At 41.2% G+C, this 17,343-nt stretch overlaps 1 long non-coding RNA gene across 2 annotated transcripts; it reads right to left on the bottom strand.

Annotated features, from left to right (window-relative positions):
* Nucleotides 1-1,270: 1,270 nt before the first annotated feature.
* On the bottom strand, nt 1,271-11,969 carry LOC132385720 (uncharacterized). 2 transcript variants are annotated; one of them, XR_009509245.1, is made up of 3 exons: nt 11,767-11,969; nt 10,084-10,350; nt 1,271-1,733 (listed from the first exon to the last, which is right to left on the bottom strand). It is a non-coding gene; the product is annotated as an uncharacterized LOC132385720 (long non-coding RNA). The 2 variants fall into 2 exon arrangements; XR_009509244.1 differs by lacking the exon at nt 11,767-11,969 and having other exon boundaries at nt 10,084-10,418.
* Between the last annotated feature and the right edge of the window lie 5,374 nt (nt 11,970-17,343).

Raw genomic sequence — 17,343 nt, forward strand, 5'->3', positions numbered from 1 at the left:
AATCAAGATTGGTGGGATAAAGGGCATCAATGCAGACACCTTGACAGAATACATACTTGTTGTGTTTATGGAAGTTTGTGGATGAAACAAGAAGATAAGGAATTACATTGACACGACCTAGAATTTGACACACTATGCCTAATTACTGTATTCCTTTGTTCGTGTTGGGAAGCATCATTCTGGGTATGTAGTTTTCATTTAAAAATGGCAATAATTTTAATTTAACTCAAGCTATTGTGTATTGTTACGTACAAACTATAGGACTTTTGGGGGGTAATTTAGGTTTCATTTGAAAAAGGAAGCAGTGAGGGTTTTATGTCCCAATTCTCTACACCACACTATGTCCAGTTCGTGTCCGGAATGTGGCTTTAAATTGGAGTGTCCGCTGCCGTTTATACAAACCTCGTTCTCCATGTCAGCCAATTATTCAAGGAGAAGGCGGAGACTGAGGTGATTGACAATGGATTAGCCAACCAGCATCCGGCAAGACCGTCGCCATCAAAGTGGTCCTGACGAAGGGTCTCGGAACGAAATGTTGCTTCCCGACTTGCTGAGTTCCTCCAGCTTGTTTGTACGTGTCGACTAGATCTCCGCCACTTTCTGGCAACGTCGGGCTGCGAGTTCGGTGGGAGGGAATGGGAACTGATGGGAATATTTGCAGACCAATGGGCGAGCGGCATTCAGGAGTAATTCTGTGACTGCCATCTGACCGATCCAATGAGGTAACGAGTTTCCAGGCCGGTGCTTTGCCCCGTCCCCCACGCACACTCTGGTAACTGCCCGGAGCTGCCGATCGATGGGACAATCCGCCCGGGAATAAACATCGAAACCTCTGGCACAAAACAGGAGGTGCTGTGCCGAACATGGCCTCACCTTAGAAATACCTGGGAGATGAGGCGGTGAATGTGAGGATCTGGAGCCCTGACCGGAGACACTGCGGCCGCCTCTGCCGTGTGCTCAGGACGCGGCTTTATTAATGAACTGAAGCCCCAAGGTGACCGGATATTTCAACGGCTCATCACCTGATAACGTCTGACCGGCGCAATGCCCACGGTGAGAGATTGTGATTACATTATTGAATTCATATTTAGACCATATGTGGGAGTCAACTGTCTCAACAAAGGTTGGGATCAATTGAATATGCTGCCAGTGTAAATTTGCCTTGAGTCTCGTCACAGCCCCAAATCTACACACAGCCCCACATACACATTAAGTGCAAGAATCATTTCACGGAATGGCTGTCTCCATTAAAAAAAATCAAAAACAGAGGTCAAATTTCATATTGCATTTATTATTGAAGTCCGTATAAAGGGAAAAACCATGAGATTTGTAACACCTCGAAATCCACCGGTTCCCCCAAGTCAGTGTTCACCCCCGAATCCGCCAACACACCCACTCTTCACATATCTGCAAATCGGTGTGCACCCACAAATCTGTGCTCACCGAAAAAAACCACATTCAACCCTCCAGTCAGAGTGCACCCCCGAATCCGCAAACACACCCACTCTTCACATATCTGCAAATCGGTGTGCACCCACAAATCTGTGCTCACCGAAAAACCCACCTTCTACCCTCCAGTCAGTGTGCACCCCAAAGCAACCGACACACCTGTTACCAGCTCCTGTTTCCTTAACTCCGAGTGTCACTTTAAGAGGCTGGAGCTGGATTCTGAGTGACAGCCGAAGAGAGAGAGAATATTTAAGAACTGTGTTCACAAAAAAAGCTGCCTCCTCCTGAAAAGAAGCAAGAACAAAGTTTAAATTTCAAACACACGTCCACATGCATAGTCCCCATATTCTAGTTGACATCCCCTTAAATCTACGCTCCTCCCCAAACCCATCCTCACCCCATAGTCAGTGGGTGCCCACAAATCCACCAACAACCCCATATTCACTGACAAACCCCTATGCCTGCGCAAATCCCTGTGCACCCAATATTCGCCAAAACTTTTCTAAGTCAGCACAATCCTCAAATCCGTGTGCAACCCCAAATCCGCTGAGACACTCAAATCTGTGCGCAGTCCTAAATACTCCCAAATCCCTGTGCACCCTGAAATGCCCAAAGCAGTGTGCACCCCCAAATTCACCGACACTCCAAAATCCATATTCACCAACATACCCTGAAACCTCCGCACATCCGCAAATCAATGTGCAGACCCATTTCCATGTGAACCCCCAACCTGCTGACATCCCCACAAGCACACTAGATTATCCCAGAGCAAGAATCATTTCAAACAGTTCACAAAATAGCTGCCTCCATCTTAAAACGACAAAAATGCAAACTGCATTCATTTTAAAGTATTTTTGTATGTCTGAATCTCTGTGTGTTTATATGCAAAATCGTATGTGTCTGTCCGTCTCTTTGTGTGTCTGTGTTGTTCTGTGTCAGAGACCAGCTCGCAGACGGCGATTGGTCTTTGTCGTGACCGTGCAGCTACTGAGAACACATGGCTCTCCCGTCCACTCCACATCCCCTCCACCGCCTATTCTGCAGCGCACGGAAAGGGAACAAACTGGCCTCTCCCGGAAACCACAAGCCTTTAGCTCTGAGAGAACATTGGTGCTTTCCAAACTATGAAGAATTGCAGAACATCTATAATTCACTGTGTGAGTCAACCGTTATCACAGTGCGGGGTGGGGGATGTGGGGACGGGAGGGTGGCCGGGAAACAAGCGACAGAAAAGGGGGAAGATTAGGGTGGAATGTGTGGAGGAAAGAGTGGGGTGGTGTGGCTGAGAACAGATGAAGGGAGGAGGACAGTGAGAAAGAGATTGAGGCTTATACATATTTAGTCTCTCCCTCTCTCTCTCTCTCTCTCTCTCTCTCTCCTCCACACTCCCTTCCCCCACCTATTCTGTAGCACATAAAAAGGGAACAAACTGGCCTCTCCCGGAAACCACAAGCCTTCATATTCCGAGAAAACATTGTCACTGTCCTTAAAACGAAGAATTGCGCAACATCAGACAATTCACTGTGCGAGTCAACCGTTATCACAGTGCGGGGTGGGGGATGTGGGGACGGGAGATGGCCCGGAAAACGAGCTGCAGTAAAGGAGGAATTGGGGTGAGGGTGAGAGGCAGGGGAAGCATTGTGTAGAAAGGGAGAAAGAGACAATAAGGGACAGAAGAAGGGGAGTGAGTGAGTGAGTGGGTAGGGTAGGGAGGACAAGAGTGTGTCAGTGGGAAGGTAACGGATGAAGAGAGGAGAGAGAGATAGTGTGTGGAAGAGAGGGAAATTGGTGAGGTGAGAGCAGGAAGGGAAAGTATGAGGGAGTGGGAGACAAGAGATGGAGAGAAAGATACAGTGAGAGAACGGGGAAGCAGAGGTGGCAAAAGTGGGAAGGGGTGAAGATGGGGGCAGGAGAGTGGGGAGAGTTTGAGCCAAAGAGGAGGAATGAGATATTTTTGGGAAGTGGTGTGAACGCCAATGTGAAGTTGAAGGGAGTGTGTGTGTGTGTGTGTGTGTGTGTGTGTGTGTGTGTGTGTGTGTGTGTGAGAGAGAGAGAGAGAGAGTGTGTGTGTGTGAGAGTGTGTGTGTGGGGGGTGTCTGTGTTTGTTTTCAACAACTTTACAATCCTTGGCTCTGATCGCCACACTTTGACCATGGATGTCCTGTATCAATTCACTTCTTTCCCCAGCAGGAAATCCTGAAAGCACATCGTTTGCTTCCCGACAACAGCCGCAACCAATTCCCCTTCATCGACACTTTATTCGGAGTCAGAGAGCACTATGACAAACAAACTGTGGTGAACTACGTGTGCCTGTCTGGACACGCCCCCTGCTGACTGCTCCTGTGGCTCCTCCCACAGACCCCTGTATAAAGGCGATCAGAGCCTGGGCCCGGCCTCTCAGTCACCAGGATGTAGTATGGTGGTCACTCACTGCTTGTTCCTTCTTCCAGTCAATAAAAGCTGATATCGCGCCTTTACGTCTTAGAATGAGTTATTGATGGTGCATCACAAACAAACCCTTTTTCCCATTTAGTCCGTACCGAATTGTTATTCTGCCGAGTCCAATAACCGCAGCTGCACCATGGCCCTCAATACCCCTCCCGTCCATGTACTGATCCAAACTTTTCTGCAATGAAATCCATAACTTCCACTGACAGCTCTTCCCACACCCTCAACACCCTCAGAGTGAAGGAATTCCCACTCAGGTTCCTCATAAATATTTCACCTTTCACCCTTAAACTGCGATCTCCAGTTCCCATCTCACCCAAACTCAGAGGAAAAATCCTGTCTGCATTTACCCTGTCAACAACACTGAAAATTTTGTATAAATCTGCAAAATCCCCCTTCATTTTCCAACACTAAAGGCAATAAAGTCCTCAACTTTTCCTAAAGCTCGAGTCCTCAAGTCCCAGCAAACGTACTGTAATTTTTCTCTGCACTCTTTCAATGTTGTTGATAACTTTCCTTCAGGCCAGTAACAAAAACTACACACAATACTCCAGATTAGGCCTGACCAATGCAGTAAAGCCAAAACAGGGGGTAAATTTACTGCACCACAACACAATCTCAAAGCCTGTGCTTGCATCACACCCAAACATAATAAAGTTGAAGATGAAGCTGATCTATAAACCACAACTATAATCAAGAACAGATCCAATTAAACAAACGAGATTGGTCAACAAATACTTTCATGTAACACCCTAGAATACCCGCAGGGATAACTGAGAATATTTAATGTTTCTTTACATTTATCAATTATTTTCTGATCCGGTACTTCCATGTCAGCTTATTATCCGTCCACATGCCTGGAAATCTCACCACTGACACCTTTTAAGGAGTTTGACCATATCAGTTCCAATCATTTCCAATCAAGTGCAGGTTCATTAATCCTGTCTGTAAAACACATAACTTGTCCCATCTATTTGCCGACTGTTCGACCTTACTAATTGCTAAAGCATCCTATATACAGTAAAATTGAAATTTCTACCTCTAATCCATAAACCTCCATCATCTGCATATAGGGATTTACACAATGAAAAACCTATCTCAGAAAAAAAATATTAATTATCATATAAAATAATAAATACTGCCTGTGGGATCACAGTCTTTATCTCATAACAACCTGAATATAACTTTCCCACCCATACCTGACACAAAACATTCAATTAAAACAATTCAAAGTTAGATAATCGCCCCTCCATCCACATTTCCACAATTTCATAAAATTTCTTTCCTTCCATAAATACCATCTGCCTTTTGAATAGTAAAAATACTGCTGTTACAATATCTATATTTAACTGACTTTACTAATACCATCTTCCAAACATAAAAATGAATTCAATGTCATACTTGCCCACCCATACCTTTACAAGACGTACAAATAGAAACAATCAGAAAAAAATTTTACAATAGCCCTCTCAATTGCATTTCCAAAAATTAATCAAGTCCATCCTTCAATAAATATTATTTGCCTTTTCAATATCAAAAATATTGCTATTACAACATCTTTATTTAACTTTACTTTCCTAATATGATCTTCCAAACCCAAACTGATTCCAATGTTATTTAAGGCAGAGATTGCTAGGTTTCTGAGTAGCCAGGGTATCAACGGTTATGGTGAGAAGGTGGGGGAGTGGGACTAAATGGGAGAATGGATCAGCTCATGATAAAATGGCAGAGCTGACTCGATGGGCCGAATGACCGACTTCTGCTCCTTTATCTTATGGCCTTATTCTACCGTTCCAAATTGCCTCTGATAAAACGTGAAATTACCTCTTTTATCGAAAATATAATTCAAACACTCGATTACCATACATTCCACAAGTTTACATAAATGAGACTTTAATGATATTGGCCTACAAGGTGGATCAGACGGGGAGATCCAGGTTTTTGAATGGAAACTACTACAACCATTTTCCATGAGAAAAGTAGATGGCCAAACCTCCAAATACAATTTATAAAGTTAATATTTTCACAAAAGAAAATTACATATATCTGTTGAATCAAGATTTTCTACAAGTTCATGATACATTTGATTCCCATTCACAACTCTATACTCTGCCCCTTTCCTTATAAAACTGACAACATCACCCCTCTACCAACTAACCTGTCAAGCCAAATGACAATATAATCCTGCACAGGAATAAAAATTAAAATGTTTAGGTTTCCTGAACAGATATAACATCGGAAGAATCTGACCAATCAGAAATAAACTGCTGAAAGTGTTGGCCATGTAAAATCAGGCTTCTTGCATTTCGCTTCAATATTTCAATCCCATTACATATCTTCACAAGTAGACTGGGATGCAGAAACCCCCACAACTCAGAGCTTCATTTACAGCTTCCCACATAACACCAGTTACACCGAGATACCTTTCTGCAGCTTTCACAATAATCTTAATTTCTCCAGCAGGATGAGATGTCTGAGCAGGACAATTCATCTCATCGGTTATAAACATCACAAACTTCATTTTATCCAGCAGTGAAGTGCCTTTGTTGAGAGAACTGTGATGCTGGCATATATCCTTGACAGACAGACCTCAGTATGTGCGGTTGGGAGACTGTAGGTCTGACACGGTGGTCAGCAGCACAGGAACGCCGCAGGGGACCGTGCTCTCTCCGGTCCTGTTCACCCTGGACACATCAGACTTCCAATATAACTCGGAGTCCTGCCATGTGCAGATGTTCGCTGATGATACGGCCATAGTGGGGTGTGTCAGGAATGGTCAGGAGGAAGAGTATAGGAAACTGATACAGGACTTTGTGATATGGTGCAGCTCAAACTACCTGTGTCTCAATATCACCAAGACCAAGGAGATGGTGGTGGACTTTAGGAGACCTAGGCCTCATATGGAGCCAGTGATTATTAATGGAGAATGTGTGGAGCAGGTTAAGACCTACAAATATCTGGGAGTGCAGTTAAACGATAAGCTAGACTGGACTGCCAACACAGATGCCCTGTGCAGGAAAGCGCAGAGTCGACTGTACTTCCTCAGAAGGCTGGCGTCATTCAATGTTTGTAGTAAGATGCTGAAGATGTTCTATCGGTCAGTTGTGGAGAGCGTCCTCTTCTTTGTGGTGGCGTGCTGGGGAGGCAGCATTAAGAAGAGGGACGCCTCACGTCTTAATAAGCTGGTAAGGAAGGCGGGCTCTGTCATGGGCACAGAACTGGAGAGTATGACATCGGTGGCAGAGCGGAGGACGCTGAGTAGGCTACGGTCAATCATGGAAAACCTTGAACATCCTCTGCACAGCACCATCCAGAGATGGAGAAGCAGCTTCAGCGGCAGGTTGCTGTGAATGCAATGCTCCTCAGACAGGATGAAGGGATCATTACTCCCCAATGCCTTTCGGCTCTACAATTCAACTACCAGGGGCAAGACATGTTAAAGTGCCGCGGTTAGGACTGAGCTTAAGTTACCACTCAATGCACTTTAGTAAACTATCTAAGAACTTTTTAAAAGCTATTTATTAATGCTTTTTGGGAGGGTGATTTTAGATGCATATCATATTTGGACTGAGTTAAATACTGTATGTAATTAGTTTTGCTACAATAAGTGTATGGGACACTGGAAAAATGTTGAATTTCCCCTTGGGGATGAATAAAGTATCTATCTGTCTATCTATCTATCTATCTATCTATCTATCTATCTATCTATCTATCTATCTATCTATCTATCTATCTATCTATCTATCTATCCACTGACGTCACAGTCGGTTCTCTGAGTGGGATCACTTTATCCAGTTTACCTGCTCTGCTTGCTGTACTTGTCCTTGAACAGGCCCTTCTGCTCACTGTGTTGTTCTGAACCAATTGAATTGGTCACTTCATGCCTTACTAAACCAATCCCTTCTGCCTACACAAGGAACACATCCCTCCAATCGCCTCACATCCAGGTGGTATCTAATAGCCTCTATCACATCTGCCTCCACCAGCACCCGATATTCACTCCAGACACCCACCACTAAAGGGAATGAAAAACCAAACTTGAAACGCAAATCTCCTTTAAACATTCTGAGTCAGGTTTCTAACATCATTGCCTTTTCAATTCTTTTTTTCAACAGCAGCTATGCATAGAAGAGATACAAAATGCACTAAATTACAAAATACTTCAATAGTGCAAAAAGCTCCAATGAGGATGTGTTCCCCCTTTCTCTTGAAGTGCATGCCCACTGGCATTGGACATTTGCTCCTTAGAGAAAAAATCCCCGCTGTCCACTCTGTCTGTGTCTCTCACATTCCTGTAAACGTCTGTCAGATCTCCCTCAGCCTCTGCCACTCCGGAGAAAATTCCCCGAGATTATCCGGTCTCACTTTATCCAGGCAGCATCCTGTTAAGCTTGTTCCACTCTCCATCTAAAACCTCCTCATTATTCCTGTCTTCCAATGCAATTCTCCAGATGTGGTTAAACTAGAGATTTATACAACTGCAACATTACTGCCTGACAATGGAACCACTATCTGGGAGTTACGAACTCGGATTCCAAGATTCCCCTGCAGATCAACACAGTCCAATCTCACCCCATGAATATAACAGCAAAGAGATAATGCTGAGGCTTTAAAAGACACTAGTCAGGCCACACTTGGAGTATTGTTGACACTGTTGGGCCCCAAATCTCAGACAGGTTGTGTTGTCATTGGAAAGAGTCCAGAGGAGTTTCAGAAAGAAGATTTTGGGAATGAAGGGGTTAAAATATGAGGAGCACTTGGCAGCTTTGAAAAATGCGGGGGCATCTCATTGAAACCTACCGAATGTAGAAAGGCCTGGATAAGGTGGATGTGGAGAAGGTATTTCCTGTGGTGGGGCACAGCCACAAAGCAGAGGGGCCACCTTTTCAAACAGAGGTAGCAGGTTATTTTTTTATTAGCCAAGGTGTATTGGATCTGTGGAATGCTCTGCCACAGACTGCGGTGGAGGCCGAGTGTGTGGGTATATTCAAGGCGGAAGATGATCGTTTCCTGATCGGTCAGGGCATCAATGGATATGGGGGGAGGTCAGATATCTGGAATTGAGTGCGATCTGGGATCAGCCATGAAGGAAAGGTGGCTGACTCAATGGGCTGAATGGCCTAATTCTGTTCCTATGCCTTATGGCTTATGAACACAAGCCCCCTCAATCAGGATGAATCTCCTCTGCACTCTTCCAGCACTAAACATCCTCTGTACAGAATGCTAAGTGGAACTGAATGCAACTTTTCAAGAACGTTGTCAAGTCAGGCAGCATCTGTTGAGGGGAATAGCATCTGATGGTTGGGACAGAACCCGTCACTTACGGCACTAACACAGGCCTTTTGGCCCAACCTTTTCATGCTGTCCTCCTGTCCATTTAAACTAATCCCTCTGCCTGACTTTGACACAGAACACAGAAATCTACAGCACATTACAGGCTCTTCAGCCCACAATGTTGTACCGACCATGTAACCCACTCTACAGACAGCCTAGGATTTCCTGATCGTATAGCCCTCTGTGTTTCTAACCTCCATGACGCTATCTAACAGTCTATTAAAATATCCTGTTGTATCCACCTCCACCATCGCTGCCGGCAGTGCATTCCATGCCCCCACCACTCTGTGTGTGAGAAACCTACCCCTGACATTCCCTCAGTACCGACTTCTAAGCAGCTAAAACTACGTCCCCACGTGTTAGTCACTTCAAGCTTTGGAAAATGACTCTGGCTATCCACATGGTCAAAGCCTCTCACCATCTTATACACCTCTATCAGGTAAACTCTCATCCTCCGTCGCTCCAAGAAGGGAAGGCTAAGTTCACTCAATCTATTCTCATAACGCTGCTCTCCAATCCAAGAGCAACATCCTTGTAAATCTACTCTACACTCTCTATAGTATCCACATCCTTCCTTTAGTGAGGCCACCAGAACCGAACACAGGACTCCCAAGGTGGGGTCCAACTAAGCGCACAGCCCTGCTGTGTTGGGGTACAATTACTTATGTACAGGTTAGGAGAAATATAGCTTCAACATTACCTCACAGCTCTTGAACTCAATCCCACGGTTGATGAAGGCCATCACACCAGACGCCTTCCTAACAACACTGCCAACCTCCACAGCAGCTTTGAGTGTCATATGGACATGGACCCCAAGATCCCTCTGACCCTCCACACTGCCAAGAGACTTACCATTAATATTATATTCTGTGTTCAAATTTGACCTGCAGAAATGAACCTCTTCATCTGTGTTGAACTCCATCTGCGCTTCCCAGTTCTGCATCCGAGGCAAGGAAATAGATTGCTGAGCCTCTGGCGAAGATCATTATGTCCTCATTGTCCACGGGAATTGTACCGGAGTATTGGAGGGAGGCGAATGTTGTCCCCTTGTTCAAAAAGGGTAGTAGGGATAGTCCCGATAATTATAGACCATTGAGCCTTACATCTGTGGTGGGAAAGCTGTTGGAAAAGATTCAGAAAGATAGGATTTATTGGCATTTAAAGAATCATGGTCTGATCAGTGACAGTCAGCATGGCTTTCTGAAGGACAGATCATGTCTAAAAAGCCTGATGGAGTTCTTTTAAGAGGTGACCAGGCATATAGATGAGGGTAGTGCAGTGGATGTAATCTACATGGATTTTAGTAATGCATTTGATAAAGTTCCACATGGCAGGCTTATTCATAAAGTCAGAAGGCATGGGAACCAGGGATGTTTGACCAGGTGGATTCAGAATTGGCTTGCCTGCAGAAAGCAGAGAGTTGTGGTGGAGGGAGTACATTTGGATTGGAGGGTTGTGACTAGTGGTATCCCACAAGGGTCAGTTCTGGGACCCCTACTTTTTGTGATTTTTATTAACGACCTGGATGTGGGGGTAGAAGAATGGATTGGCAAGTTTGCAGAAGACACAAAGATTGGTGGTGTTGTGGATAATGAAGAGGATTGTCAAAGATTGCAGAGAGACATTGATAGGATGCAGGAGTGGGCTGAGAATTGGCAGATGAAGTTCAACCCAGAGAAGTGTGAGGTGGTACACTTTGGAAAGACAAACTCCAAGGCAGAGTACAAAGTAAATGGCAGGATACTTCGTAGTGCAGCGGAGCAGAGGGATCTGGGGCTACATGTACACAGATCCCTGAAAGTTGCCTCACAGGTAGACAAAGTAGTTATGAAAGCTTATGCGGTGTTAGCTTTCATAACTCGAGGGATAGAGTTTAAGAGTCGCGATGTAATGATGCAACTCTATAAAACTCTGGTTGGGCCACAGGGAGTACTCTGTCCAGTTCTGGTCATCTCACTATAAGAAGAATGTGGAAGCACTGGAAAGGGTACAGAGGAGACTTACCAGAATGCTGCTTGGTTTAGAGAGTGCGGATTATGATCAGAGATTAAGGGAGCTAGGGCTTTACTCTCTGTAGAGGAGGATGAGAGGAGAAATGATAGAGGTATAGTTGATATTAAGGGGAATAGATAGAGTGTATAGCCAGCGCCCCTTCCCCAGGGCACCAATGCTCAATACAAGAGGACATGGCTTTAAGGTAAGGGGAGGGAAGTTCAAGGGGGATATTAGAGGAAGGTTTTTCACTCAGAGAGTGGTTGGTGCGTGGAATGCACTGCCCGAGTCAGTGGTGGAGGCAGATACACCGGTGAAGTTTAAGAGACTACTAGACAGATATATGGAGGAATTTAAGCTTAGGGAGGCAGAGTTTAAGGGTCGGCACAACATTGTGGGCCGAAGGGCCTGTGCTGTGCTGTATTGTTCTGTTTTCTCTCTATTTCTCGCTGGAATCTCTCTTTTAGTTTAATTGTTTATAGAAGGCACGACACAGTACAGAAAACGTAATGCATTACATTTTCCTCCATTTTGCTTTGATACCTTACACCGAAACAACACCACAACGTCATCAGTGGGGCCTTCTGGGAGTTGTAGTCAAGGTTCCTCGCTCGCTCCCTGTCAAAGCATGTTACGTCAGCCACCACCGACGGCACCAAAACAGACCCACCGAGGCGCGAAGGGGAATCACACCCATCCTTGTGGGCGCCGAGGCCGGCAACACTGACAGAAGCGGCTCGCTGATCTCCGCCATGGCGACGGAGCGGAAGAGGAGGGGCTGTCCATGGGCCGATTTCCTTCAGCCTATCGCAGCTCAAACTTAATACTAACCCCTGCTGTCATTGGCTATACTGCCCGTCGCTCAAGTGGGAACTCGGAGGGTGATTAGTTGATGTGAACGTCAGTCAGCCTTCCTGTCTATGAGTTTGGATTTGGATTTATAACGGGACAGGAAGCAAACTGGGAGAAATGTGAGTTTTTATGTGATGGTGCATCAGTATCCGAGCGACATTATCAACAATAAAAGGGCAAAGGCCGTGGTGAGGAAGTAGGTGATTTACTGGAGGTTATATGGAGATAATATTGGAAGGGATATCAAACTTGGAATTGTTTGGGATATGATTTAGAAAATGGGGGGATTTGTGGGGATCATAATATTCCAATGTTGATTATTGAGGGCAAAATGATTGTTACTGAAACAGGGAAGGTTGTGTTACTGGCTGGGTCATTTGCAGAGATTCATAATCAGGATAATTTAAGTGAAGAAATTAAACAATGTAGGGATCTGTTTTTCAGTGAATACTCTGATGTGCTGGAAGTCAGCTGCAGCAATGATAGTATCACGAATGGACAGATTTCTTTGTATGAATTTAAGAAGTCTAATAAAAATGCAGGTCAGGTGTCTCCAGGAAAGAGTGATATTTGAAATTGTAATTGTATATAATTCGCATTTGTAAAATATTAAATATTTGAATTGTGCATCTACTTTCCTCATGGAAAATGGAAATAGTAGTGCCTGAAAACCTGGCAGATCCCCATTTGATCCTTCTAGTTAAGGGCCTATATCGTGAAAGTCTCATTTATGTAAACTTATGGAATGTATAGTAATCAAGCGCTTGAGTTATAGTTTGGAAAGAGTGGTGATAAAGTGTTCTATTAGAGTGCATGTTGGAAGTGTGAAATGACATTAGATTCAGTTTTAGGTTTGGAAGATGATATTCGGAAAGCACAATTAAATAAAGATGTTGTAATAGCAGTATTTCTTGAGACTGAAAAGGGAAATGATATGGAAGAAAGGACTTTTGATTAAATTAGGAGTAAGGGGGACATTGTATAATTTTTCTGAGTTTTTTTTTGTATGGACTGTCCAAGTAACGGTCGGCATGTTTGTGTCTATGAGATAGAGAATGGAATCCCACAAGGCAGTATTTGTAGCCCTTCATTATTTAATATTATGATTAATGATATTTTCTCTATGCGAAAATGGGATTCCCTGGGTAAATCACAAGATACAGATGACTTAGCTTTATGGATTTGAGGTATTAACTGCAATTTACAATTAATGGATCAAACAGTGGGCAGATTGATGAGGATTGTAAGCTTTCAGTCGTTAAAACACATTACGTGGTTTACAAACAACATTAATAGACTTGCCCTTGATTTTAACTTACAGGATTAATGTCTCGAGGAAGTGTCAGTGGTAAGATTTCTCAGTATGTGAATGGATAATAGGCTGACGTGGAAGCACCCATCAGTAAAATAATTGATAAATGTAAAGGAGCTTTAAATCTCCTCAGACATCTATGTGGGTATTCTTGGGTGCAACATGAAAATCTTTGTTGACCAATTATATTTGTTTAATTTGATCTGTTCTTGATTATGTATGTGTGGCTTGTGGATCACCTTCATCTTCAAATTAAAAATGTTTGTATGTGATACAATTACCGACTTTTAGTTTGTGTTCTGGTGCGGTAATGTTGTCTCCTGTTTTGGCTTTACTGATTGCAGTGGGACAATTGCCCTCAAAGTAACAGAGGTTCAAGTTGATGTCAACATACTGGATTAATTTGCAGGGGCAAGTAAATGATCATCCTGTTAAAGGTGCGCTAGAGGACAGTTAGGGACATCACAAGAAGAGTGTTTTTTTGCTTTGGGTGGCTGGGTTCTTACCACGCTGCGAATATGGGTGTATCTGATGATACAGTATGTCCCACTGTAGCTTTCTCTGTAACCCTACCTTGTTTTTTCCAATGACTTCAGTTGATTTTAGTTTACACGATCGGATTCGGTTCTGCCTGAGAGTCTGTTGGTCATCAGTATATTAATGAAAGTTATTATCATACAGTAACCATTTTTACAGATGAATCAAAAGATAATTTAACTGGCGATGTTGGTGTGGCTGTTTTTGTGTGCCTGAATTGAGATAATGATAAAGAAATGACTTTTAGTCATTTATCAGCATAGAAGGCAGAATTCTTTGCCAACAGTTTAGGCTTACAGTGGGTGGAAGAAATTGGTCCTTATAATTTGCTCAGAATACATTTCGGTTTTGATGAGTCTTAAACAGGTCATTTTGGCAGTAGGTCAGATTGACTGTTGGAAACTTGTCAAACGGTATTTCGTATATAAAGTTTGATTTATATGTCTGCACATTATGGGGCCTGCATATCACACTGTTGAGGGAAATGATGATGTTGACTGTTTAGCACCAAAAGCTGTTAAATGTTAAGCTGTGGATATAGACCTTCCACTTAGCAAATTAGAAGCTAAAAGGTTGGTAGTGTTAAGAATTAGGGGCTTATGGCAAGACGTAGTATAATGGACGTAAAGACAGACACCTTTCCAGAATACATAAACCTGTTGGGTTTATAGAAGAAGGGCTTAAAACAAGTGAAGGAATGATATTCACATGACAGAAATATCCACACTATGCTTAATTATGCCTTGTAACTAATTGGAAAACTTCATTCTGTGTCGTGTACATTTTGTCATTATGAAACCGTCGAAACACATACTACTTCAATGTGAAGCGTACAAGGCTGAAGAAAAATCAAATGCAGTCTTCAGTACAATCTTTGCGAGGGTAGATAGTTTTCAAATAAAAGCTATTAAATTATGGGACAGACTTTAAATCAATTCACAGTTTGAGCTGGAAAAGGCACGTAATAATTGTGTTAAACGTAAGGAAATGACATAAAGGGTAGCAAAGGTGAGTGGGCTGTTGGATTACTGAGATGCTCTTTTTATTTATTTATTATTTTTTTAGAAAATTACAAAGAATAAATGTAATGAAAAATTAGTAAGAAAACGAAAAATAATATTAATCCTCCCCCTCCCCACCTTAACCCTTATCTAAAGAAAGAAATAAAGAAGAAAAAGATTGCCTCGATATTGGAGGATACCCACATGCTCCATGGAGTTCAAAATAATTTTAATATTTATTCTTACTTTCCCCAATTACATTATAATTTTATCTTCAAAGGACCTATATATTTAATCTCTTTTGTAGGTATGGGAGCCAAATTTTGAAAAATATATCATATTCATTTCTTAGATTATATGTAATTTTTTCAAGTGGAATACAACTATATATTTCATTATTCCATTGATCCATAGTTAAATATAACTTAGAATTCCAAGTAATTGCGATAACTTTTTTAGCTACTGCCAATACAATACTTATAATTTTTTTCTGATACTTATTCAATTTAATTTTCGGTATTGTCCCTTCAATATCTCCTAATAAAAATAATATTGGACTATTTGGGAGTTGAGCTCCAGTACTTTGTTCCAATGAAAGTCAGATATATCGAAAATGGTTGAATTTTAAAACAAGACCAAGTAGAATGTAAAAAAAAGTACCAATTTCTTGATTACATCGAAAGCATTGGTCAGACATATTTGAATTTAATCTATTTATTTTCTGTGGTGTTATATATAATTGATGTGAAAATTATATTGTATTAATCTAATTTGAACATTTATTGTATTTAACATAATCTTGACCAACTTTTTCCAACAATTTTAACATTCAAATCAGTTTCCCATTTTTGTCTTGATTTATGAATTCCAGATTCAGTCTGGTTTTGAATCAAATTGTACATACAAGATGTAATTTTTTAAATTTTTCCTTTTTGAATTAATATTTCCATTTCACAAAGTTTTGGAATCAACATTGTTTGACCCAGCTTTTCTCGTAAATTGACCTTTAATTGAAAATAAGAGAAAAGAGTGTTTTTTGATATTTTATATTTATTTTTTCATTCATCAAACGACATCAAAATACCTCCTTCAAAACAATTACGTATATATTTAATCCCCTTTTGGAACAAATTATGTAAAAGTTTATTATCCATTGTAAAAAGAATAAGCCTATTTTGAATTAAAGTTTGTTTTTGCTAATAAAGATTTCTTTATCTTATCGTCCATATTTACCTTATTCCATAAATCAATCAAGTGTCTTAATATAGGAGATTCTTTTTTTTCCCCGTATCAATTTGGATTCCCATTTATATGTAAAATCTTCTGGTCTGTTTTTTCCTATCTTATCTAATTTTATTCTAATCCATGCCGGTTTTTTTTTCATCAAAAATGATGCAATAAATCTAAGTTGATTTCCTTTATCATAATTCTTAAAATTTGGAAGTTGTAACCCTCCTAAATCAAATTTACATCTCAATTTTCCTAATGATATTCTTGACATCTTTCCTTTCCAAAGAAATTTCCTTACACATTTATTTAGTTCTTGAAAAAACTTCTGCGGTAATTGTATTGGTATAGTTTGGAATAAATATTGCAATCTATGGAATATATTCATTTTTACAGCATTAACTCTACCTATTAATGTTATTGGTAACATCATCCATTTATCAAGATCCTCTTTTATTTTTTTTAATAATGGAAAATAATTTTGTTTATATAATTTTTTGACATCATTGTCAAATCTGATACCTAAATATTTTATCCCATTTATTGACCATCGAAATTGAGTTACTAATCGACATTGATTATAATTTCCTTTGGTAAGGGGTAAAATTTCACTTTTATCCCAATTTAATTTATACCCTGATACTTTCCCGTATTCTTCTAATTTAAAAGATAATCTTTGCAAAGATTGTAATGGGTTTGTGAAATAAATCAAAACATCATCAGCAAATAAATTAATCTTATATTCTTCTTGATTAAATCTAAAACCGCCAATATCTGCATCTGTTCTAATTAATTCAGCTAATGGTTCTTTTGCCAATACAAATAAAGCAGGTGATAACGGGCAGCCTTGTCCAGTTGACCTCGTTAAGCAAAATGGTGTTGAAATCTGGGCATTTGTAACTACTTTAGCTTGAGGATTAGTATTTAAGGTTTTAATCCATGTATAAAAGATTTTCCTACCTCATATTTTTCCAATACCTTAAACAAAAAATCCCATTCCAATCTATCAAATGCTTTTTCTGCATCCAAAGCAAATGCCACACTCATTTCCTCTCTTTTTTGTGCCAGCTGAATTATACTAAGTAACCAGGTTAGATTATCCATTGATTGTCTGTTTTCAATAAAATCTGTTTGATCCATATGTATTAATTTTGGTAAATATTTAGATATTCTATTGGATAAAATTTTTAC

The sequence above is a fragment of the Hypanus sabinus genome, assembly GCF_030144855.1.
Source record: "Hypanus sabinus isolate sHypSab1 chromosome X2 unlocalized genomic scaffold, sHypSab1.hap1 SUPER_X2_unloc_10, whole genome shotgun sequence".
Taxonomy (NCBI): Eukaryota; Metazoa; Chordata; class Chondrichthyes; order Myliobatiformes; family Dasyatidae; genus Hypanus; species Hypanus sabinus.